Source organism: Argentina anserina, chromosome 7, assembly GCF_933775445.1.
Source record: "Argentina anserina chromosome 7, drPotAnse1.1, whole genome shotgun sequence".
In the NCBI taxonomy this organism is placed as follows: Eukaryota; Viridiplantae; Streptophyta; class Magnoliopsida; order Rosales; family Rosaceae; genus Argentina; species Argentina anserina.
The window spans coordinates 9,651,493-9,676,891 of NC_065878.1; the positions used below are offsets into that span (position 1 = coordinate 9,651,493).

The 25,399-nt window shown below is 35.9% G+C and overlaps 2 long non-coding RNA genes across 2 annotated transcripts; one reads left to right on the forward strand and one right to left on the reverse strand.

Annotated features, from left to right (window-relative positions):
* Nucleotides 1-1,493: 1,493 nt before the first annotated feature.
* Nucleotides 1,494-4,666, reverse strand: LOC126803280 (uncharacterized). The gene is made up of 3 exons (XR_007673095.1): nucleotides 4,542-4,666; nucleotides 4,373-4,438; nucleotides 1,494-1,674 (listed from the first exon to the last, which is right to left on the reverse strand). It is a non-coding gene; the product is annotated as an uncharacterized LOC126803280 (long non-coding RNA).
* Nucleotides 4,667-6,423: 1,757 nt separating this feature from the next.
* Nucleotides 6,424-10,468, forward strand: LOC126803159 (uncharacterized). Its single transcript, XR_007673064.1, has 4 exons — nucleotides 6,424-6,490; nucleotides 7,955-7,998; nucleotides 8,954-9,598; nucleotides 10,421-10,468. It is a non-coding gene; the product is annotated as an uncharacterized LOC126803159 (long non-coding RNA).
* Nucleotides 10,469-25,399: the final 14,931 nt, after the last annotated feature.

Consider the following 25,399-nt stretch of genomic DNA (forward strand, 5'->3'; position numbering starts at 1 on the left):
TAAGGTTTAGTGGTTATATTTTGTATCCATTAGATCATTTCATCACAAATCAATGGTTGTGATATGACTGAGGTAGCTCTGAAGCAAATCAAGCGCTCCTACAATCCCAAAAACTGGAAATTATTGAAAATAAATAACCTGCAAACTAAAATCAAAGACATTCAAACCTGTGATATGACTGAGGTATACCAGACAATTGACAAGAGTTATCATATTCTTTTGACAAAAGATCACAGGGTCTCAACAAGTAATAACTCAGAATTTTTAATTCGCATTTTCTATAATTTCTTTGAAATTATTAAATAGTAATTAGAGTAAAATTTCATTATATACATTCGATTTAGTCGTTGTTTCGATTCGATTTCATTCCGAGAATTGAAAGCTTGAAAAAGGATTAAGTCTTCAATGACTCAAGAGTTGACTTTTGACTCGTTGCTTATTTCTAAAACATTTCTTCACGCATGACCACCCTCTCCAAACCTGTTAGTTGCACTATCTCTTTTATGGAAAATTTCGAGGGAAATATTGGTATGAACCCCGCAGTGGAGCGTGGGCAGCATGCCTAGTACTTATCATTTGTTGTTTACTATTCATTTGCACTGTTTACAAGGATTTGGACTTCTAGCCCTCACTTTCCTCTTATTTACAGTCTTACCACCATCAGTCTGTTTACAAAATATAAACTCATCAGTTGCACGCGTCAGCTGTTTCCTAAACTAGGCAGTTTGCCCGCGCTTTGCTGCGGAGTTAATACTGTTAAAACGGAGCTAAATATGAAGATAGAACCCGAAAAGGAGATAATGCAAGTAACATTTCCCTTCAGGTTGCGCCTATATAATAACATGAATCTAAAAGTGCAATCAGAGCAATCCAACTTGAGACCAATAGATTAAATCATGACAAAACAAATATTACTATTAAAAAAATTATAACTAAATTGTACCTGAATGTACACAAAAAATCAACAGAATGAACAACATCAAGGGAACAAACAACTGTAGAGGTCTCTTGGGCCAAAAACAACATAAATACTTGAGGTTCTTCCCAATATCTTTCTCTGGTGCCTAAATTATTAAACAATGAAAAGATGGTCATATATTCATAAAATAACAACAAAATTTCAAGGAGGAAATGACACCTTATTTTAAAAATCTTTTCTTTTGGTTGATTCAAAACATTCAACATCTGGAAATTTCAAAAGTTGACCTTTCAAACATATTTAAAGGTAGCAAAGAAAACAATTATAAAGGGGCAGGGGTGTTTTGCTAAGAATTTCACATTAGAAATATTGCAAGTATGAGCTAACTGCTAAGCTCTAACAGTATAAGCCCATAAGGATATCAAATAAATCACAATAGCAATCCACCAGAAACTCTAAAATGCCACAACCTAATAATCTCCTATGATCACCATATAAGAATCAAAATTTGCAACAAACCTGTGAGTCCTCAATGGCAATAAGACATAGCCGTCCTTTATTTGTGTACCTAATTAAGATAATAGACCAATTATAAAAGTCAAATATGAGAAGCATCTCCTGAAAAGAAAATTACTATCGCAAGGATGTTAATGATACCAATTGCTATTCTTTGAGAAAAAAGTGCATGTCCCTTTGCAAGACACACCAACATCTGAAGAATTCAGTTTCTGCCCGTAATAATCAAAGAATTTTACCTATTTCTGGACACAACACATAACGATTCATGAGATTCTTTAATACAAACTAAGTCTATGTATCCAGTTCATCTATTTTAATTAACTAAAGCACACACATCATCCCAATTCTTCATATGCACCACCCAGAATTGCAGCAATCACTTGTATCCAAAGTTGAGGCAATATGGCTAATATTTAGGTACCCATGTTATTTTCTTTGCCAGCAAACTTATTCAATTAATTATAACCGGTTAATCCCTCGTGACGTAATATACAAAACAGACTTTTAACACAGCAGAACAGACAAATCAAATGTGAACTCTTTTAAATATATAAAACAGTCAGTTTCCTCTTGGACCAAAAGTGAAAGCATAAAAAAAGTATTCAAGACCTGACAATTGCAAATTTGTAAGTGCGGAAGTAGGAAACATGAAACTGATAGGAGCACAAAGTGTGACGTTCTTAATGTGATTATGCCCTATTCTTACTCTTTGTTACCTCTTATTTAGTATGTTTTAGTTTCTTTTGTAAGAATAAGTGTCTAGGTAGAGCTTATATCAATTATGAGTGAATTGATGATGAAATCGTGCTAAGTGTTAATAATCCTTGTTGAGATATGATTCCTTGTTCGAGTAGGATTCATCCTTTCGTATTTCTTTGTTTCTAACATACTTATTCTTATTAGGAAATACAAATCCATGTTGGAGAAGGAAAGCAATCCTAGTTCCACAAGGAAAGAGAAGAAAATACACTTAAAAGCCCAATCCATTCAAGAATCAAAATGCTGTCAATATTCATAGTCCAACTTCGACGGGCTCCCCTGGATAGCTCCGATCGAGTTAGAAGACCTACTTTATATGGAAATAAAGGTATTTGAGTCTAGTTTCTGTAGGATTTGGAATCAAATCAATATCTTATTCCTACAGAGAGATATGACTGAATCATTGATCGGAGGTCCAATGAACTCGGCGGAATTATCTCAGCCATTGATTTGCTTTTGATCCAAGGGCTATGAGGGAAACTTGGGACTTTATTCCTCCTGCAAATAGAGCACAAATATGTATCAGAATGTCCATAAATCCCAGCACCAAAGAATGTCAAAGAAGGCATGCAGCAAATTAAATGAGAAGAGGCAAGAAACTCAAAGAAGGCATGCAGCAAATTTAATGAGGAGAGGTAAGAAAAATCAAACATGGCTGCAACAATTAAGACTTTTGCTGCCTCCCTAATTCAAAGGAAGAAATTTGTGCAAAAGAAATCAGCAATAAAGGAGGAAGAAGATATGTAATTAATGCAAAAGATATGCAATCCTTATAGAAATCAGAATTCTGGCAGTGCAGATCATCCATCTTTGACGGGCTCCCCTGGACAGCTCAGAATGACTGAGAAAGTGCATGATATATGGATGAAAAGCCACGGAAGTCTAGTTGAAATGGCCAGTTGGAATCATCTCAATATCTATTTTCTAGAGAAAGTTATGGCCACAACAAGGGACAAAGGTCAGATCTGCCGAATCTAGGAAACCTCAACCAATTTGGTTTCAACTTTGTGGACTTTGTGGCCATCCTCCCTTGGGTTTCTTCCTCTATATATAGCACCTCAATTCCACAGAAAAATATCATCAACCTTGCTCACAAGACTTGCCAAAGCTCTGCCCAAACACTTTCATTCACCAAGCATCATAGAATCCGAATTCACCACCCTTCATCATATTTTCTGTCCAAAGCTTGGGAGCCTAGGATACCATACTCTTGAAGATCTCGTGCTACCTCTGTAAGGAACCTTGGGAGGAGAATTATAAAGTGTAACTCTTTGATCTTCATGTTAAGTTTTCGGGTTTTTATGTTCTTGTTCTTGGATGATTTATGTTTAGGTTTTGTTAAAGATATTTTTATTCTTGTCTATGAGATATTTGTAACTTTTGAATGACATGATGAATTAAGGTTTTCGATTTTTAATTCAATGATTTTAGGTGTTATGCCATGAGTTTATGTTTATTTATTTAAATGATTTTCGGTGTGTTCTTACTTACGTGTGTGATTGATACCCGGAAGTTGACGTCGCATGTGTAATAATCCAAAGTTATAAACGATTTTGATACTTGGGAGTTGATTAATTGTTTGTTCTTTGTCACCTTCACCGATTATTGCCTAGGTTCGGTTAGACTTGTGCATTTGAATATGTTTATCTTTTCTATGTGATTTTTGGAATTGCATGATTTTTGGTTAAGTAGGTGACATGCTTAATGAATTCAATATGCGTGGCTTTGAAGTTGCATGGTAGGATAAGTATGTTAGATTTCGAATGAGGTTGGGACTGAGTTCGAATGTGTTAAAGTGTCATTGAGTTAGGAACCTTGGGAGGAACTTAACTGCATAACCGATTCTAGGATGTATAATGAACCTTATGGCATGAACTTAATTGAGATTAGATTTCGTTACCTTTGTTCTTATGTTATTTGTTTGGTAATTGCTTATGTGTTGGTTGGTTGATCACATGTATATATTAGCTTAGGTTTATTTTCTGTTGGAACCGAAATATATCTCAAATCTTTTAAACTCTTATGAATTCGTTGTTAAATGTTTGTGATTCTTTACCCTGGTTGGATCCCCGGTTTGTGAACGATACCCTCTTACTTTATACTACTAACGATGCTTACAGGGTTAATATTGATCTCGAGTAATCGAACCGATCAGAAACACCAAAACAGACTTACCTACTGATTACATGACAAAATGCAATCCCCAGAGAAGTAGCGTTAAAGCCTGAAGATATGATTTATCTATCCCCAACTAACAGCAGAAAAAAAAAGTAGATCAGAGACGCAACTAAATATAGATTAGGTTCAAATTAGTGTGTACTATAGAATCAGTTAATAATAGTACCTCAATCGTATGTCAATTCCCCTTGAGCAGAAAATAATCAGTTTCACTCACTATAGAAGCTTACAAATCTGAGAATTGAAGAACTGTAAATAACTGAAGTATTAAAATTCATAACGTAACTACAATGGATTATGCTCCAAAATGGGATTTTCTGATTTCCAATTATTAACTATGATATTTCCTCTTATGTATGCCTCCCTTTTCTTTTTTTTGTAAAAGGCAGCAAAAAAAAGTCATAGCCATCTCACATTTTATTGCGCCTACCAAACCAAATTTGATTATGAATCAACTCTAAAGCATACAAATTCATTATTTTCGGTCTGAACTGATCCAAAACTTACCTTAAAGAAGTTTTTCTGACAGCTTGACTAAAGAATAGGTCAAGATATCAGTAGACCTAGGCAAAAAGAGAAGAAAAACAAAATTATTATGTTAGAGATAAAAGCAAAAGTAATATGATATCAGAGATACATGAAAACGTAATATGCTTTTTTCATGCATACGATAGTTTTGTGTAAGTAGGCTTGAGTAACAATTTTACATAATATTGGTCTCCCGAAATTGCTTAGACTCTGGAAAATATATTGAATGATAGAGATACCATATAGAGGGTTCTGGCCATTACGTCTACAAAAAAACTTTGAATGCCAAAGTTCGGGACCTGACAAAGACGAACTATAAGATTATATAGGGTGGATGTGGGTTAGAGCTAAAAATAGTTAGTCTACAAATAGTCTAACATAAGGAATTAGAAAGAGGTGCAATCCCAATTATGAAGAAAGACCATCCTCATGAAGAAAATTCTCCATATTATCCATCATTCATACATGCAATCGTTAGCTTTACTGAAACATATATTGATGTATATTTCTCACAGCTAATACACAAGAATCCCCTTTTCTATTGAGAAAAACGATCACAAAAAATCAAATTCTATTTGGTGTATGCTTCTTTTTTTATATTTATTGATCATTGATCTATAAACCCGATCAATCAAGCAATCAAATGAAACCCAAATAAGGAATCAGAAAAACTTACCCCACGCATTCAATTCAAGGAAGACCATAAATACAGATCCACTGGGGAGGATTGGTCGGAAAAACAAATTTGAAGATATTTTTTCAACAACCCACAAAAGTCGTAAATTTAAGGGTACTTTGACCAAGTATGTATCCCAATTATGAATAAGGAAAATGAAGCAGTGCAATCAAAGATCTAACCCTGGGATAGAAGATTTTGCGGAACCTTGATCTGTACAAAAATAAAACCATGCCGTCCTTACAAAGAAGAAGCACTGACTGTTTAGGTTTGGTATCATGTCGTCCTTCCTTACTAACTCACAGGATTGAATTCAATGGGATATAGAATCTGAAATTCCAGACCTAAATACATGAATGAAGAAGATAGATGAGAGAGACTAACCGAAAGTCAGAAAGAAACTTTTCCGCCACCTCTCTGTAAACCGATGAGCAGCCAAACCACCGAAGCTTTCTCTTTATCTCTGTCTTTTTTCTTGTTATGCCTCTAAATCTGTACTTTGCCTCGAAGAAAAAAAAAGATAAGGGGATAAGGGAGACGGAAGCACACACGTCAAGCAATAACACACGTGTCTATATTAGATTCATTAGCGGAGGCCCTAACATCCAGCCCGGATATGGCAGCCCAAGGCCCAAACCAAACTGTAGTGCGACTGCAGCGCTTGTGTAGCTATACTGTTGAAAATGCAACCGGCGTATAATATATAGGAAATATCTAGCTTCATCTCCACCGCTTTGTTCTCAACTCTCGGTAAACCCCACTTTCAGTTTTTAATTTTGAACCATCGCTCTCAAAAACCCCACAAGCTTCAAATCCAAAAGTTTTTCACATAATTAGTGAAATCCGAATTGCTGCTGCCATCCGCCAAAGCTTCAGCTCCCAAACCATCCTCTCCTGTCAAGTTTTGACAGGTCCAGCTTCAATTTGATTTTCATAATCAGCTATACATTGATTTTAATTAAATTGAGCCGTGTGGTTTTGTTATGATGCAACTGAACATGTTTTGGCTAGCGAGTTTGGGATTAATGCTTATAGTTTCTTCGTTTGAGATTTCTATATTGTTAGATTTTTTCCCTTTTTCTGCTCATTCTATTAGTGATATAGAGAGTGAAAGAAAGGGAAAGAGTTGCAGATAACAGGTTCTGGGTTTGCGCGTTGTCATTGTCATGAATCTCACTAGGTTTGATGTGGGTAAAGATGGAGGCCTTTACATCTTCTGCTATGGTTGTATTAGCTTTTGCATGGTTTGGAGTTTGGTTTTTGTTGATCAAATTTGAACTCAATTTTCCATAAAATGCATATTAGAAATTGCATAGGTTAACAGATAACAAAGCTATAAGATCTATAAAGAAAGCATGTTGAATTGTTTAGCTAATTCTATACAAATAGAATTAGAGAAGTACGATTCATTAGGACTGCTCATACCCTTAAGTTAAGTGCATTTTAATTTATGCTACACTGTTCTTGGAATAAAGCGAACAACAAGAAATTCCAAGTTACATATACTTGAAGACAAAAAAAAAAATATTTGTTCTGATATCACATCCTAAATTTAGCCGGTTTTCTGTTTGAAATTGGTCTGTTGATTCACCCATATTTGATTGTATCCAATTGGTCGTTCTGCATTTTTTTTTACCAATAAAAAAATGACAATTGGCTTTTGTTGTTCTTTTTATTTTTTTTAGTTAAGATGGTTGTTTTGATACGAGGTTTTCAACATGAACCAAGTGTGTAGCTCAGATCCGAATGAGCAACAATATTCTATATGTACATTTGTTTTGTAAAAATAATATAGAGGCTTAAATACCTTTGCGTTCATGGTTGACCTATGACTTGAGAAAGTTCCTCTTAATTTTGTATGTGTACATTTAATATTTTTAATTGTAGTGTTATTAAGCTAAACCATAATAATTAAAATCTATTACTATTTTGACTTCGGGTGTGACTTATGTTATGCCATCTTATGGTTTTTTTTCAGCATCTTTTTTTTTCTCTAGCTTTGAGGCTATATTCTCTGTAATTGATGATTTTTTTTGTGTGCCTCTTACCTACTTGATAGATATGATTCTGTTGTATGTACCTATTTGCCAAATGTACTAATAAATTGGCAACAGACGCCAAGGTTATTCTACTATATGCTGTTCTCAAACGCTCCCATGGATAATGGATATCTTTTCCACATGCATTGTGGATTATATTGTCATGTTGTAGTGTTCTCATGTAGAAAGGTAGAAATCAAGTTATCAATCTGAGTTGTTCAGTGGAGTTCTATATGTTTTTGTGTTTGTGCTTCTGAAAATCATGATTTTGGTTTCTGATTCTTCTTCTAATATGTTCAAAATAATTAATCGAGTGATTTGTGTCTGTAAATTCAGGTTGGAGTTTTCGGGTAGGACTGGAAGGTGTTAGTTTTTAGCAGGTATCTTCTGGTCTCTTAGATCCCAACAGGGTAATATCATACTTGAGTTTAAACATAATCAGCTTGATGATGATTTACTATTACAATACCTTTTGAGATAAGTTGAGTGAACCACAACTAATGAGTAATGTGAGAATGTGTGTATATTTATATATGTACATATGTCTATTTATATTGTTTTCCAAGTAAATGGCAATGTATAAGTTGAATTTCATTTGATGTAAATAAATATCTGGCATGATGCCAATGTGTTAAGAAGATCCAATACTATATTACCTCTATTTCTGTTATAACTGAGATTTGAGAGGAAGGTGATACCCTTAGAAACCTTTGCTGGCAGTTTGAATGTAAAAGGTTTGTTATAACTTTTGTCTACAGTGAGCCTCAGACTTACAGTAATGATTCTTCTTTGTTTTTCTTTAAATTTTGGTCATGGGATTTCAGGTGCATTGACTGTTATGGTGAGAAATACAGTCTTTCTAATTGTAATATATATTGTTGTTTGTTATTAGTTTACAATATAGGTTTGTTATGAGATATTGAGACACTACGAATTTGGGTGTAATTGTGCAAGGAAGAATATTGGGTGTACACCCTTCCAAAGGGAAGTAAATCTAATAGTTGATCCCGATAAATGCATTGAATTTCATTTGACACAGTCAATCGACTTAAAGCCAATGACCATTATAGTAAATAATTTTAGTTCCATCATACGAATTTGGACTGTATTGATATGAAAAGAAGTGCTGAAGGGCTATATTATTGACTCTATCCTTTTTCTTTTTCTTGAAGTAGAAAATGGCTTATGCTGATTGTTTATGTATATATGCAGTATGCAGTGAAACTGAAAATCGTGATACCAATTCAATTTTGATCTCATTACATTACATGATCCATTTCTTGCATACAAATATTTCCAAAGTGTTAATGCAGTTCTATGATATATACAATGCAGGAAGAAAAAGAGATCCGCAGCATCGCGCAGGCACACTGTCTAGTTTCCCTACTATTAAGCGTGGGTAGATTTTACTGTTTACAGCGATGTTCGTTTTAATTGCCAAAAATGTCACTGGGCGGGTGTATTTGTTGGGCCTCGCGGGTATTTTGTGTGACTGCATGGATAGAAGGGTTTATTTGTGTGACAACTGTTTAGCTTCGGTAGAAAGACGAGGGGTGTCGTGTGCGATTCTTTTGGTAACCGAAAGCTTTTGACAGTGGAGAGAGAGAGAGAGAGAGAGAGAGAGAGAGAGAGAGAGAGAGAGAGAGAGAACTGAGAGAGGTGGAGGGAGATAACTGAGCGAATTCGTTTGTTGTTGGCTTGAAGCTACTCCCTACCCATCGAAGTTCCTTTAGTACGAATTCGTCTCCAGCTCAATAGGAATCAAGCCCTTCATTGTTCTGCTTGGGGAAGAAAGCAATTGCAGAGATCTCTCTTCCGGTCTCCATTCTGTCGTGGATAGAGAAGGAGCGAAAACATGGCAGATGAGGAGCTGAATAGCCCAATCGATATCGGACAAGTTGATAGACGGAGGCGGTTGGTTCGGTCTTTCTGGAGAGGAAATAGATGACCAGATCCGGCAGCTTCCAGTGCTCTTGATCGGTTAGTAAACGAGTTTTTGGGTTGTTTCTATTGGTTTAACTTTTGAGGCTAGGAATAATTATCGTTAATAACTCATATGGCCTCTTATATCTGAATGATCTCATATACCTGAGCAGAGGGTCGAGTTGGCAAGATGCTTATGGGTTGTGTCATTGTAGTCATGTGCTCATTCAAAACATTTTGCATATATTTCTTTCTTTTTTGAATCTTCATATGATTTGAATTATGATTTTGGGTTTCTAATTATGACATGCTATTATCATTTTATTATAATACATTTATATTTATAGATAGTAATCTGGGTTAGAAATTGTTTTATTTAAGTTTTCAAATAATCAAATCAGATTGCATATGGACAAAGAATTCTTCTGCATTAAATCATGGAAGGTTACTCCCCGTCCCCCGTTTTGTTCTATAAAATGATAAGTAAGTTTCTTTTTTGAATTTGAAATTGAAATTCACTATTCCAATGCAATTGAGTCTTCCTATCTATAGTGAATGACAAGTTTAGATGTGCATGTCTTACAAAACTATTAGTACATATATGAGAAACAAAATACCAATATTAGAATTGATTTCATTAAGCACCTCAAAATGAAGAGGAATACAAACTAACCACTGAATGAGTCATGATGAATATGCTTTCCTTTACCGCAGTAAGGGAGGAATGAGTTGCAGGGAATGAAGTTGCGGGTTTTTTTACCATGTTCTTAAATTCTGTAATTTTTCCTGCTTTCTGCTGGGGGAGAGGACTCACTTTTTGAATTTGTATATACAGTGTTGCTGAAAGATATCAATTTAAGTGTGTTTCTTTGTTGGCAGCTTGGGGCTGCAACGGTTTTTACCGAAGATGAAGGTTGTGGTGGTTGAACAATCGCTGGGTAAGCACTTGAATATATGATGCCATAATATATATTCAGTTCTTCTGAGGATATAATTGAGAATTAGCCGGGTATTTGTTGCTTAGTTAGTTGTTGGCTGCTCATTAGGTCTTCTTTTTGTTTAATCATGCATTTGTTTATTATTGGCTTTGAAGTGTGGAATTTTACAATCATCACTGACCCTAAGAATCTAGGTTTATTTTCAGTAAGATTATAAGCGACTGCTGAATTTTGAAGAATGATTTGTTTCATTTTTTTTCCTTTTATCGATTACTTTCATTGTTATAATTGAAAGAGAAATTAACAAATTTTGTATGTAACCCAAAAAAAGCTAATAGATCAAATTATTTTGTGGTAGTCAAGAAATATAGCTCAATAAGGAACTGATGGAATATGAAGCTGCTATTCTCAGAAAGGAAGAGGAAAATATGATGAAACTTCATAAATATGAAGCCTTTCAAATTTTCAAGGGGAGAAGATAGAGAATATAATCAAGGTTTTTTTGTTACTAATAAAGCTGTTCATTTACTATATATTAATTTTTCTACTGTGTACTTTTTGTTGCTAATTATAATGTACACAATTGACAGAAGAAGAAGAAGAAGAAGAAGAAGAAGAAGAAGAAGAATGATTCCAACAAGCATAAGAGGCCTGCATCCTCATACATTATGTTCAAGCTTGGTGGATATTACAGTCCTATCCTATTTAACTACCCAGTATGAGTGTATGACTGAGTGAAGAGTCTGAGTAAACCCCTTCGCAACAAGGCGTGCTTTATACCTGTTAATTGATCTATCCGCATTATGCTTCATAGTGAACACCCAAAGACACCCTACAGCCTTCTTGTCATGTGGTGGAGGCACAAGTTCCCAAGTATCATTTTTCTGCAATGCCTCCATCTCTTCTTCTATTGCTTTTCTTCATTTCGGATCTCCCAATGCATTCTGCAGTTTGTTAGGTACTGATATAGTAGATATTTGATTCACAAAAGATTCATATGACTTTAAAAATCTCATAGTGGACATATAATTGGTTACTGGATATTTTGATTTGTCTTGTAAACTATGTTCATATCTTTTGGGGGGGTTGACCTCTAGTAGACATGTTTGGTAACACATATTGTCCACTACCAAACTCACTACTAGTACTAGCGGATGGACATACCTCAGATGAGTGACCTTCTGCACCAGTAAGTCGTTGGTCAGGGGTATGAGTGATGACGGGAGGGGCAATTGTTCTCTCAACTATTGGTTCTTCTTTTGGAACCTGGGTGTCTGATGCTCCTACCTCTGGTGGAGCTTCTGCCACTATTGGTACCTAATAACTCGTGTTGTAACGATTTGGCCGAACTTGGCTTCGAGGATCGTATAACTAGTAAGTAATTTGTATATAATAATCAAATAGATGCAATCCCCAAATAAAGATAACAAGAATTTTGAAGCATTCTGATCCATTATAATAATTAGTCTTGATATTTCATCAGTAAAAACCAGTGACGAATCTAGAGTTTGACCAAAAAAATTATTACCAAACCCTAGTTAAAGTTCTTTTTTCCTCTTCATTTTTCACTTATGCTGTGTTTGGATGGAGGAAAACAATGGAGATTTTAATTAAATTCCAGAATTCTAAGTTCTTTATCTTAAAGTATCATGTTTGGCATGAACTTCCTAGAAAAATGGAAATCCCACGGGAAAATATCATGGAAATTTAAGTGGTGTTTTCCCTACTTACTTTCCACAAAAAAGAGACGTTATTGTTGAATTCCCAAGGGCGGAGAACTCTTTTTTCCACAACGCCAAAATTTTCTCCATGGCGTCAATTGTTCTGTATCCCGCGCCAAAATTTTCACCGGTGATGCCTATATAAGAACAACATAAATACAGGAAGTTATTCCAGCAATTTGGGGATTAGGGTTCTTCGAGCAATAGGTCTGCTAGCATCGTCAAGAACTTGAGGTTAGATTACGACAACTCTTCCAGTTCCATATTCATATTCCTATCTGTGGAATCTTGATCAATGGTGAACAGGACTGGCCAGGAGTAACCCATTAAAGATCTCTGAGAAGTTCTTTTTAAAGAATATAGATGAACAGGACAAGCCAGAGAGTACTTCAGCAAATTCTCATGATTTTTCTTCTGATGATATCCCCATCATCGATTTTTCTCTGCTCTCAAGTGGGCACGAGGAGGAGCTTAAAAAACTGGATCTGGCTTGCAAGGAATGGGGATTTGAAGGTTCATATATTGGCCTCCATATAGTTGATGAAGATCCAAAGGTGTGGAGGACAAGTCATGAAGATTTGATATGCAAAAGGAGAATTGAAGTTGTTTCCTAATTGGACTAGGAAAAGATTATGGTTTGTTTTTCCTACCAAAGAAGTCTCCACCGATTTGATTATGGGTAGATTGATATATATTTGGGAATATATATTTAGTTAAATGGTGTTTGGGAATTGTTATAGAAAAGGATTCAAAATAAAAGGTGTATTCCATATTCATATGGATTTTTTCCTTTTCTATGTGAGATGTATTAGGAAGGGAAGTTAGGTTTAATTCCTAGGGTTAGGGAATACATGTGGCTGCTATATATATGATGTATATAGGCAGTAGGTTGGGTGGCCTCTAGGAGATACACGAACAAGAAAAAAAGAGAGGAGAAAGAAGATGAAACCAAAGAGAAGAAAATTCACAAAAAGGGAAGCTTAGTGCTAGGAGATCTTTGTGACTCCATTGAAGACCTTAGTGGCAACATCAACGTTCTTAGTGAGGTTGATCATCCGTGTGACTACAACGATCTTAGTGAGGTTGTATCGACACTTGAAGCAACGATCTTAGTGAGGTTGTTTCATGCTTGATTGTGACTATCAAATAAGAAGTATTTTTACTTTTGAGAATAACATTATTATTGATTAAGGTGTAATCATTGTAATATCGTTTATTCAATAGAAAAGTAAAATTCTTCTACATATTCCGCTGCTATTACTCGTTATTGTTCTATCTTGTATTTTCAATTGGTATCAGAGCAGGTCACTAGACGTACTTAGTGAGATCTGTGGGATTAAAGATGGAACATCAAGGGTTGAATCAACCACCCATGCTCTACAGTATGGATTTCGCTCAATGGAAGCTTCAAATGAGATCCTTTATATATGGTATTGATTTTCATGCATGGAGAAGCGTTGAACGTGGATGGAAACCTCCAATGAAAGATGTTAATTCAAAAGCTACTGAGGGGACATCCACTGGTGAATTAAAAGATGAAGATGAGTGGACTGACAAGGAAATCAAAGCTAGTGAAGGAAATCACAAGGCTCTTAATGCTCTATATGCGTCAATGAGCAGGGAAGAAAGGAAAAGAGTTCAGAATTGCGTTACCGCCAAACAGGTTTGGGATAAACTTTGTGTTTTAAATGAAGGTAATGATACTGTAAAAGAACAAAGATTACAACAATATTATTCTGAAATCGATGCTTTAAAAATGATAGATGATGAAACTATTGATGATTTTTACAGTCGTTTTACTGATCTCTCTAGTTTATGTGAAAGCCTTGGAAGACCTTTACAAGAATCTGATATTGTAAGAAAAATATTACGGTCTCTTCCAAAGTCTTACAGGATGAAAAAGACAACGATTCAGGAACAATATAATCTCAACACATATTCTGTGGACTTGTTGATTGGAAACCTGAAGGCTTGGGAGATGGAGCTTGAAGAGGATGAAAGACCGAAAGGTAAGAATTCTAAAAATATTGCTTTAAGTGTTATAAAAAATCCTAAATCAAGCTCTGAGGAGGCTAAAAATAATGAACAGTTGATTTTGGAATTTGAGAAATTTTTGAGTAAAAGAAAGTCAAATTCAAATGAACAAAATAATCAAAATTCTAGGAGGAATTTTAATGGAAATAATAAGTGTTTTAATAAACGTAATGATAATTACTTACAAAAGAAGTATGAGTATGTAAGTATTAGTAATAGTAATAAGAAGTATTATTCTTGTGGTGGCATTGGCCACGTTGCTACTAACTGTGGAAATAAAAAAATGATTCAGGTAATAAGTCTTACAAGTCCTCTTGGAGTGATGATGATGATAGTTCCCCAAAAAGGGACAAAACTTTTGCTCTTGTGTCTTCTATCTCTTTAGATTATGCAGGTTCAAAAACTAAGGATGAAGAGGATCAAGAAGAAGATGGAGAAAACAATTATGAGGATAATGAGATGTTTGAATATCAAGCAAAAGTTATCAAGGCTGCTGAGAAAATTTCAGAAAAGAATGTTCTATTAAAGCAACAAGTGGAGAAGCTGGAAGGTGAAAAATTGGAATGGGAAGTGGAGAAACTGAACATGAGAAAGAAAAGTGACAATAGTGATCATGTGCTTGAAAGAAAACGGCTTCTAGCAAAGATTCAAATGCTCTAGGATGAGGTAATCGAAAAAGACAATCTAATTGATTTATTAAACTCTAAACTTGGCAAGTTGCAGGTTTTGCTTGATGGAACAGATAACAAGGTTGGAAAATTTCAAAGTAGTTCGAAATCGTTATCTGATATTTTAAGTTCAGGAAAGAGCTACAATGATAGAACTGGACTTGGATATACTGGTAAGTCTAACTCAAATAGAAATTATAATTTCTCTTCTAACTTTGTTCGTGAACAAATAGGTTCAAAGGCAAGTGAAACATATGTTGGAGAACATGAAAAAACTGAGAATATTCAGACTTCCTTCAATTCAAAAGTGATCAACTTGAATGACAGATATGAGAAAGATGTTAAAGATATTCAAAGTAAGTTGAAACAACATGGTCAGTTTTTACTTGATATTTCTCACTTTGTCGGTTTATCTAAATCTTATAAAGAAACTAAGCAGGATGTGAAAAAGACTCAGAGATATCCAGGTAAGAAAGTTTAGAGGAAAAAAGAAGACCAAAGTTACATAGAAGCTTATTGTAATCTATGTTGTATTGATATAGATTATGAATCTGATGATAAAGAAACTAGAATTGCAATTGACTCTATAAATGTAATTGCTGATCATTATGTGGATTTGTCTGAATTATCTGATGATGGGTTGCCAAGAACTAATAATACAAATGTGCAGTCACAAGGTGAATCAAGAGAAGTTGATAAAAGTTTACAACCTGCAATAAAATTTCGTACAGTTTTTAAACAGGTTCAAAAAGATCATTCAACTAGAGATGTCATTGGAGAAGGCGTTCGGACCAGAGGAAGGACAATCGAAATTGCGTCACACAAAGGAAAAAACGCAGAAAGCTCCGACACTGAAAATATGGAAATTAACAAAGCTCTAGTAAGTTTTATTAAAGAGAAAGTTAAATGAACTAACGCTGAAAATTGCAGGTTATTCTGATGCCGATTGGAGAGTTAATCTGCAAGATCGGAAAAGTACTAGTGGTGGTTGTTTCTTCGTTGGTAAGAATTTAGTTGCATGACATAGTTAGAAACAAATTTGCACTCATTGTCTATAACAGAAGCTGAATATGTTGATCCATGTAGTTGTTGTACACAAATGCTTTGGTTGAAAAATATGCTTAAAAATTATGGTATTCCGCAAGGAAAGCTTGTTGTATTCTGTGATAATACAAGTGCTATTAGTATTTCCAAGAATCTTGTTCAACATACTAGACTAATCATATTGATATATGTTATCGTTTAATTTGTGAACTTGTTGATAATAATATTCTATCATTAAAATTTGTTTCTACAAATTATCAATGGGCAGACTTGTTTACCAAACCACTGGATACAGAACACTTTCTGACCTTACGTAATGCCATTGGCATTTGCTCTCAATATTGACAAATAACAGATTGGGTGGGTACATATGTCAAGGTAACCTTCCTTTGTCCTCGATCTTATCTTACTATAGATGAGTTACTGCACTTTACCTGTTATTTCTTTAGTGCTTTTGGCATTGTTGCTTTGGATCACCCATCCAGTGTTCTCGGATATTATTCATGATCATTAGCCTTTATGTTTGATTCTCATGTACACATACTTCATAGTAGTGGACAAATCTGAGTTGAGTCACCTAATCAGGAGCGGTGTAGTTGAATACATGTTATAGATTATGACTGCATGAAAAAACAATTGTAAGGAATTTGTGCATGCAGTCTTAGGCCAGGCTAGTTCTACATCTCCAGGAGTTGACTAACTACTCGACTCCTAGAGGAATGGACTGGTTTGGTCTCCCCGGAGGATATGATACTCTTAGGCCAGGCTAGCTCTCCTCTCCAGGGATTGACTAACTACTTGATACCTGTTGGAATGGGCTGGCTTGGTCTCCACGGTGGTTGCAAAATTGTCTCAGCAATGTACTGAGCATATATTATCATTATCAAAAATATATATATATATAATACAAATTATTGTGTTACAAGGTGATTTTCTGGAGAGATAGGGGGGAGTGTCGTTTAAGTTGGCTTGCACATTTAATCACTCCTCTATTTCATTCCCATTATGAAGTATATTCAAATGCACATCACACTTACTATTGGCTAATGATCATGCATATTACTCGAGGATGTTTGTTTGTGTGGTTGATAAAGTGTATTGTCTTGCTCAACAAGAATGTTCAGGTCATTGTATTAACTCTTACTATGGTTGTATGATATGCTTGGACATGTTTGTGTTACTGTGTCATTGTGGGCTCTGTCCTGCCCCTACAAGTAGTGTTGAGAGCTAAGTGCATGTAAGGTCCTAAAATGGTTTCTATCCTTAGAGTGGTCTGTTTATTGGTACTGTGTAGTTTCAAATTCTTCATGTGCAAAAATTCTTGATCTATTCGAGTGTAGTAATAGGTGTTGGGTTCTAGCTTATCCTTGTTTTGCATACACATGTCTATTTGAAAAATCATGTATTGTGTGCCATACTTTTTGCGTGAGTATTAATTGGCTGCATGCATGAGTTTGTGGTGATTATGATTATCATTATATATTTTCTCTAGATTATTTGTAGCCGTGCAGTAGTTTATATGAGTTTTGCATGCAGTGCTATTTGTTAGAAGGATTCTCCGGGAAATATTCTCATCATATTCATCATATGCATGCTTATCTATATGGAAGGATATCATCCCATATGTCATGTTTATTTCGAGATAACCATATGGTGCACCTTATTTCCTCTCGGTAATATATATATATATATATATATATATATATATATATATTCATTCATTGCACAGTTCCTTACAGCTTGAGATCTTCATGTTTTCTTCCCTTATGCGTTACATTTCCTACCCCTTTTGGACTCTATTGCGTGTATATCTTTTAATCAAGGAAATACAACATGAAGCTTATATTGCTATCTCTTTTGTTCTCCTTATAGTGTGTTAAGTGTGCAGTCCTTTATCATGAGTGGAGCAAGGAGCACTCGTCATGAGATAGAAGAGGATGATGTTCAGATTACTTTCTCCTCCTTTGGCTTCATCAACTTAGGGGGAGAATCAAGTCCCTACGACATTAGTGTTTATGTTTGAAGTTTGTTTATCGAAAAGAAAATTGTACTTACATTGTTCATGGTGGTCTTGTAGGTACTTGATGGTGAAAGTTGCATGGAAGGCCAAAGGGAGAGATTGAAGGTACATATATTGGCCTCCATATAGTTGATGAAGATCCAAAGGTGTGGAGGACAAGTCATGAAGATTTGATATGCAAAAGGAGAATTGCAGTTGTTTCCTAATTGGACTAGGAAAAGATTATGGTTTGTTTTTCCTACCAAAGAAGTCTCCACCGATTTGATTATGGGTAGATTGATATATATTTGGGAATATATATTTAGTTAAATGGTGTTTGGGAATTGTTATAGAAAAGGATTCTAAATGAAAGGTGTATATAGGCAGTAGGTTGGGTGGCCTCTAGGAGATACACGAACAAGAAAAAAAAAGAGGAGAAAGAAGGTGAAACCAAAGAGAAGAAAATTCACAAAAAGGGAAGCTTAGTGCTAGGAGATCTTTGTGACTCCATTGAAGACCTTAGTGGCAACATCAACGTTCTTAGTGAGGTTGATCATCCCTGTGACTACAACGATCTTAGTGAGGTTGTATCGACACTTGAAGCAACGATCTTAGTGAGGTTGTTTCATGCTTGATTGTGACTATCAAGTAAGACGTATTTTTACTTTTGAGAATAACATTATTATTGATTAAGGTGTAATCATTGTAATATCGTTTATTCAATAGAAAAGTAAAATTCTTCTACATATTCCGCTGCTATTACTCGTTATTGTTCTATCTTGTATTTTCAGGATTCCTCCAGGTAATATCTGCTATCTGTTACTATTTAAGATTATTATAATTAGTCCAGCTAGGCTGTTTACACGAGTGTTACTGATCAATATTATATGAGGAATGAGGATGTTAATTAGTTTATCATATTCATCTACATATATATAGATGTATGCAATTACTATTTCAAGGAACTCATACACATACGAACAAGTGGAATAAGACCTTCAAAATGGGGAAAAAAACCTAACATTAATTGGAACTTCATGCGCGCAGCTTGTAAATCATGGAGTTGCAGGAGAAGTGTTGCAGGGTATGAAGGATGGTTCTGCAAAGTTCTTTGAACTTCCTTTAGAAGAGAAGAACAAGTTGTCCATATCAAGAGCAAAAGGCACACGTGAAGGCTATGGGCAAGCCTTTGTGGCTACTGAAGAGCAGACACTCGACTGGTCCGACGCTCTGGTTCTCAAAGTTTATCCATCCCAGATTAGAAACTTTGAGAATTGGCCACCCACACCAAAGGGATACAAGTATGTTGATCTATTTTTGGTCTATATTTTATTTTCTTTTGTATCTGTTACCCTGTAGCTTAAGTCAGTATCAGTTCTGCTCACCATTTATAAAATAATCTAGCATTTCTTTCCATGTGTACAACAAACAATTTGGACATATTCTCCAGATAAGAAGTTTACATATTCTCTTGTGTCTAGCTTGATACTCTGCCTACATTGTGTTGGCTAAGGTATCATGAAATGATGTTTCATTCTCAATCCAAACAGGAAAATATGTAATTTTTATCATTTTTAAAATTCTACAGCATATTATCCAAACAAGAGAATTCTTAATTCTTAGAATTTCAAATTATTGGAAATAGAAATCCCATCAAAATTAAATTCCCATCAAAATAAGAATCCTTCATCCAAACACAGCATTAGTTCTTTTTGGTTTAGTGTCCAATAGATTTGGGTATTCTTATAATCACAAACTCCTAACAAGGATAAGGTAGCCGAATGGGTAAATGCTGTGTTTGGAAGGAGTAATCTTACTTTCATGGAAATTTCATTTTCATGGGAATTCTATTTTTCAGTAATATAAATTCTAAGAATTGAGAATTCTTTTGTTTGGATACTATTCCCTAGAATTTAAAAATGGTTAGAATTGTATGTAGAAGATTGGGAATTGAAGAATGACACCTTTTTTCATGGAAAATAAACAGGGAAAACAGGCTTCAAATTCCCTTTATCTTTTCCAATAGAATTTGTACTTTTCTTGAAATTTCACCCCAAACAGAATGAGAAATATTAAATTTCTGGAATTTAATTAAATTACTCCTTATTTTCCTCTATCCAAACACAACATAACAGCATGTGCTGAAAGGATAAGCATATGCGAAATCATGTATGGAAGGAATAATAAAACTCCTCACAAGGTTTACCAAGTGGAAGCTGGGTTTTTACCAATGTTTTAAAAAGCAAAGACGTACCCAAGGCGTTTTCTTGAGAGCCTTGAGCCTTAAGCCTTATGTTATAAAAAAAATTAATAGTTAAATGTGTAAATATATAATTATACACATACAAAAAGAACAAATATACATAAGAACTTACCAATTTATTGCATTTAGATATAATGAAATTGATAATCCAAACGTTTTAGATAGTTTTCCTCAAATTAAACACATTATATAAATAAATATAAAAAGATACTTAAAAATATTATTTTCTAAGGCGTAGTAAAATGCGTAAAAGACGTAAAAAAAACGTAACATAAAGCGTAAAAGGCGAGCCTCGGTGTCCAGACCGAAAACAAATGCGTTATATAAGTAGCTTTAAGCTTTTTAAGCTTCAGACGAACCTTAAGGCGAGTTTTTTAAAACATTAGTTTTTACCCATCAGAGAAAAAAAAGTAAGCTGGTGCAATAAAATCCGCTGGGGACACGTTTCCTCTTAATTCCGCCTCTAGAAAAAACCTATAGGATAGGAGATGTAGTCAGGGAAGATCTCAAGTTCTCAACTAGTAAGAAATTTAACTAGATGAAACCCTTAGAGGGAGATCGCGACTAAGTGAATTTACACGAGAAAATGGAGAAAACATTCGAGCTCGAGGAATGTGTCAATGAGGTGAAAGGCATCTAGGAAAGATGAAATATTTTGAGAAAAATCTCAATGAAGTGATCCATCTTTTTTTTTTCTTCACCGGATATTGCTTATCTCTACTGCTATAAGAGAGATTTTAAATACACCTCAAATCTCTTAATACACATACATATTTAATACACCACCTATTTCAATTATCATTTCAATATTTTTACTAAATACACCACATAAAAAACCTAAAATACTCTTGAATTAAAAAATCACAAAATATGTCATTATTTGAATATAAAATTCTACTTTTTATCATGATTAGTATATAAATATATATACATATATATATATATACAGTCCCTATCCAGAGTGAAGCTTCACTTTGAAATTACAGAGTGAAGTTCTAATTTTGACACACTTTTCGGTCAAATGTTTTCACCATAATCAATTCAATATTTAGGTATGCTATTCAAGATAATCTCTACAAAATTTCATCTAATTCGGACATCGTTAATGTATTGAAATTAGATTAAATCAATGAATGAATTAAAATTGTTCAACGTGAACCGTTCGTGTAAATCTCAATTTTGAAAGCTCAAACCATTGTCAAATTGGATGAAACTTTGTAGAGATTATCTTGAATAACATATCTAAATATTGAATTGCTTATGGTGAAAAAAATTGACCGAAAAGTGTGCCAAAATTGGAACTTCACTCTGTAATTTCAGAGTGAAGCTTTACTCTGGATAGAGACCGTATATATATATTAACATCTTATAAATGTTCATATCGATTCTTGTTTGTTCTTACGAATCATTATAGATTGCAATTGTTTTTTTTTTTTCAAATTCTTTAACTATAAAAATGATAAACAAAATGAAGAATATATATATATAAGAGAAATTGGTGAATTGATTGTTTGAAGAAAATGAACATTTCTTTGTTAAGAATCTAAGAAGATGAAATTTCATGAAGAATAAAAAATTATAATTTTTTTTCATGAATTACCTTGTTCCGGGAGAATTACTATTCTACCATTGTATGTGTCTTAGCCTAATAGGTTTCCTATTAGGAGATAGATTAACATCTTCGTAATAGATTAGGACTCTGAATCCTACGGGATTGTGGTTTTTGTAATGCTTATATATAGGCCCCCCATATCATTCAATAATACACAAATATTTCATCATGCATTACGTTATCACGCACTTTGCCCTAAAACCCTGAACTTTTAGAGCCCTAGAATTTTTTTTTTCTTCTCCACTACCGGCCGCCTTCGTCTCCGGCCTCCGGCATCTTCCCGTCGGCACTCCTCGTCGGCGCAGCCCCTGCTCGCTGCTCCTGCTCACCGCCGCTGCAATGCCCGCAAGCCCTGCATGCAGCCCTGCACGCTGCCCCCCGCAACCTCCTCTGTCAACCCTGCAAACCGCATGCAGCCCCCGCATCCAGCCCCGCAACCTCTGCACGCAGCCCCGCAGGGTCTCCTCCGCATTTGCTCCGCTAAAACATCTATTTGCCCCGCATCAAAGCATTAAAAATTGCTCCTCCCGCATATTCACGCAAGAAACGCAAACTTCACAAACAAGCTCAAGAGAAGCTACTCCCATCTACTACAAACCTTCAAAGGTAAATTTTTCATAAACGTTCCCGCTTTTGAACGTATACATATATTATTTTGGCGCTATTAGCCTTCTTCTTGCCTTTATTCCGGCCTTTCTTACAACGCTGATGAGACTATAGATGTTTTTTGTGTGACGGTCCTGGGGGAGTCACGATTGTTTTGAAAGGGAAGTTAATCGATTTTCGTGTGGTCGCCTGCGTGCACCGCTGTTTTGGGTGCGATCGTGAGTATCGCCGTTTGCATCGATTTTTCTTGTGACCATATACGTCACCCCTTCTAATTCCAATTATACTTGAATCTAATCGATTTCGTATTCGTTTTTGTAGATGTCATCGCCATCTCGACCGGAATTTGGCCTTCTTGATCTAGAAGGAAAGGAATACCACCGTTGGGTTTCTGACATGGAGCTCGCTTTCGAGAGCCGAGGGATCGAAGGATTGTTTGCCGACCCTCCTGCTGATTTCCCACCCATGGCTAAGACTCAAACTCTCATCTTCATGAGACGTCACATCCATGCAACTCTCAAGAGGCAATTCTTGAACGTAAAAGATCCTAAAGAATTATAGGACAAACTACGTTTGCGGTACAACAACGTTCATGATAAGCTTCTCCCCGAATTGACCGTTAGATGGGTTAACATCCGTCTATTGGATTATAAGAGAGTGGATGACTTTAATCAGGATATGCTATGCCTGCAATCCGATCTTGGCACCATTGGTGTCATCAAGACCGACCTAGATCTTCTCAATAAGACATTAGACACGTTTCCAATCAACTATGAGGTTCAAGCTCATACGTACCGCACTCATGTAGAGGAAGGGAAGATCCGGTCTTTCGCCGACTTAATGGCGCTCTTGGCTAAGAAGGAGAGACATTCTGAGATCCTCCTCAACAACAACAATAGACCTGTTGGCACTAAAAATATTTCTACGCCACAGTCTAACTACGGGAAAGCTCCTAAGCAAAAAAATCAATCAAGGATTGCTCCATACCACCACTAAAACAACAACTCTCGTGGTGGGAGGCAACAAGGCCGGTCTCTCTTGGACCCATGATGGTGGCGGTGCCGCACCCTCCGGGGGAGGCCGTCCTTGTCCTAAAAAAAGGTATTGCGATATATCTATGAGAAATCTCTATCAATTAGATACGATAGATTACATCAAAAGAATTTGACCCCAAGGAGGCCGTGTGCCTCCTCATTCCTCCACTTCCGGTAATGGCAAGTCTCCGTGTTTCAAATGTTGATCCTTCAAGCACTTTAATCGCGATTGTTGCGCTAGCAAAGAGATGATCAAGGCATACTCCTCCTACAAGAAGTTTCTACAACCCGAATCAAATCATATGGATGAGGACCCTGAGATCGAGACTCACCACATCTCCATGAAGCCCGAGCCCCTTGCTTCTAAGGCTAGGCCACCTGCCGCTACCATGGATACTCCCGACTATGATTAGTCGTTTTAGCTTCTTTAGCTTTATGATTTCAAGTATTGTTATGGCCGACCGCCATTATTATTTTCATTGACTTTGTAATAGTCTTTGATTTTGGAATTAGAAGTTCATGTGTGATGTATTAAAGATTGGCATTCAATAAAATTTCTCATTTTCTTGCTTACAAGACGATATCTTTGAGAATTTTATTTACCTTACACTTAGCATGATGATCAACGTGTGCAACTCACGTGGTTTTTAAATTGAATACTTTTGGGTTACATGGGACCCCAATAGCACTACATTGTGAATTTGGAACTTTAAATTTGGAAAACGGACATCGAAACGTCAAAAACGACGTCGTTTTGCCCTTGGTCGTACCCGGTTACTGTTCTAGCGTATTCGCCGCCTTCCGGCCATTTTCTGGCGTTTCTGGCACCGCCATCCGGTTCCTGCCCTGTCGGACCTGAAGCTTCGGCCTCCATACCGGCCAGCTCCGGCCGCCGCCGGCCGGTTTTTTTACAATCGGTGCCGCCGGTTTCCGGCGAGTTTTTCCGACGATTTTTTCGTCTTTTCTCATCATTTTTCCGGTATATTTCAAGTAGTCTTTGCTGCCATGTTTTCCTAGTCCAAATTTCATCCGGTGTTTAGTTCTTTTGACATTGTTTTCCGATCGTTTTTCCGGTTTTCTCCAAGTCCGTTATATGCACTCACCGGCACTCTTTGTGTGTGTTTCTACACCATTTTTGGATGGTTTCTACCACCCTAGTTTACTGTTTGGTATTTCACTGTTTCAATACCATGATTTCCAACTCTTTAGTTGAAGAATGTAGTACTATTGCCATGTGATACATTCGATGGGATCGCACTTTGTTCCGATTCCCTTTCTTACAATATCCTACGGCGTATTGTATAGAATTGTTCCCGTGTCGCTGACTCTCTTAATCTTCATTTTGTAGATGTCCCGCGGCGAAATCGAATGTGTGGCTGATTACAGAACCACCCACATTGTCCTACGGCACAGGCAGTTGTTCACGGATCTAGTGTTTTCAACTTCTTCGATGACTACAATGATTGGCTCGAAATCCATCATTCAAGGAAGAGGCACCGCTTCTTTCAAGTCTCCTAATGGTACAACTTTCAACGCTGTTGACGCTCTTTATGCGCCGAAGTCTCCCCGCACCTTGCTAAGTTTTAAGGACATACGTGCCAATGGTTTTCACATCGATACTTAGGTTGAGAATGTTGAGAAATATCTTTGTGTTACCTATGAGAAAGCATGTCAGCGGCGCATCTAAGAGAAGATGAAGAGTCTCGGGAATAGTTTGTATCTTACTTCCATTCGAATCTTTGAATCATATGCGGTTGAACGCAACTTTTGTGATTCGAACTCTTATATGCTTTGGCATGCCCGTCTCGGGCACCCTGGACGTGATATGATGATTAGAATTCTTAAGAATTCACTTGGTCATCCATTTTTGAAGTCTCGAAAGTGATTGGAGGATCACCTCACCCGTACTCCACATAGTGAGGCCGTGCCTACCCGTGCA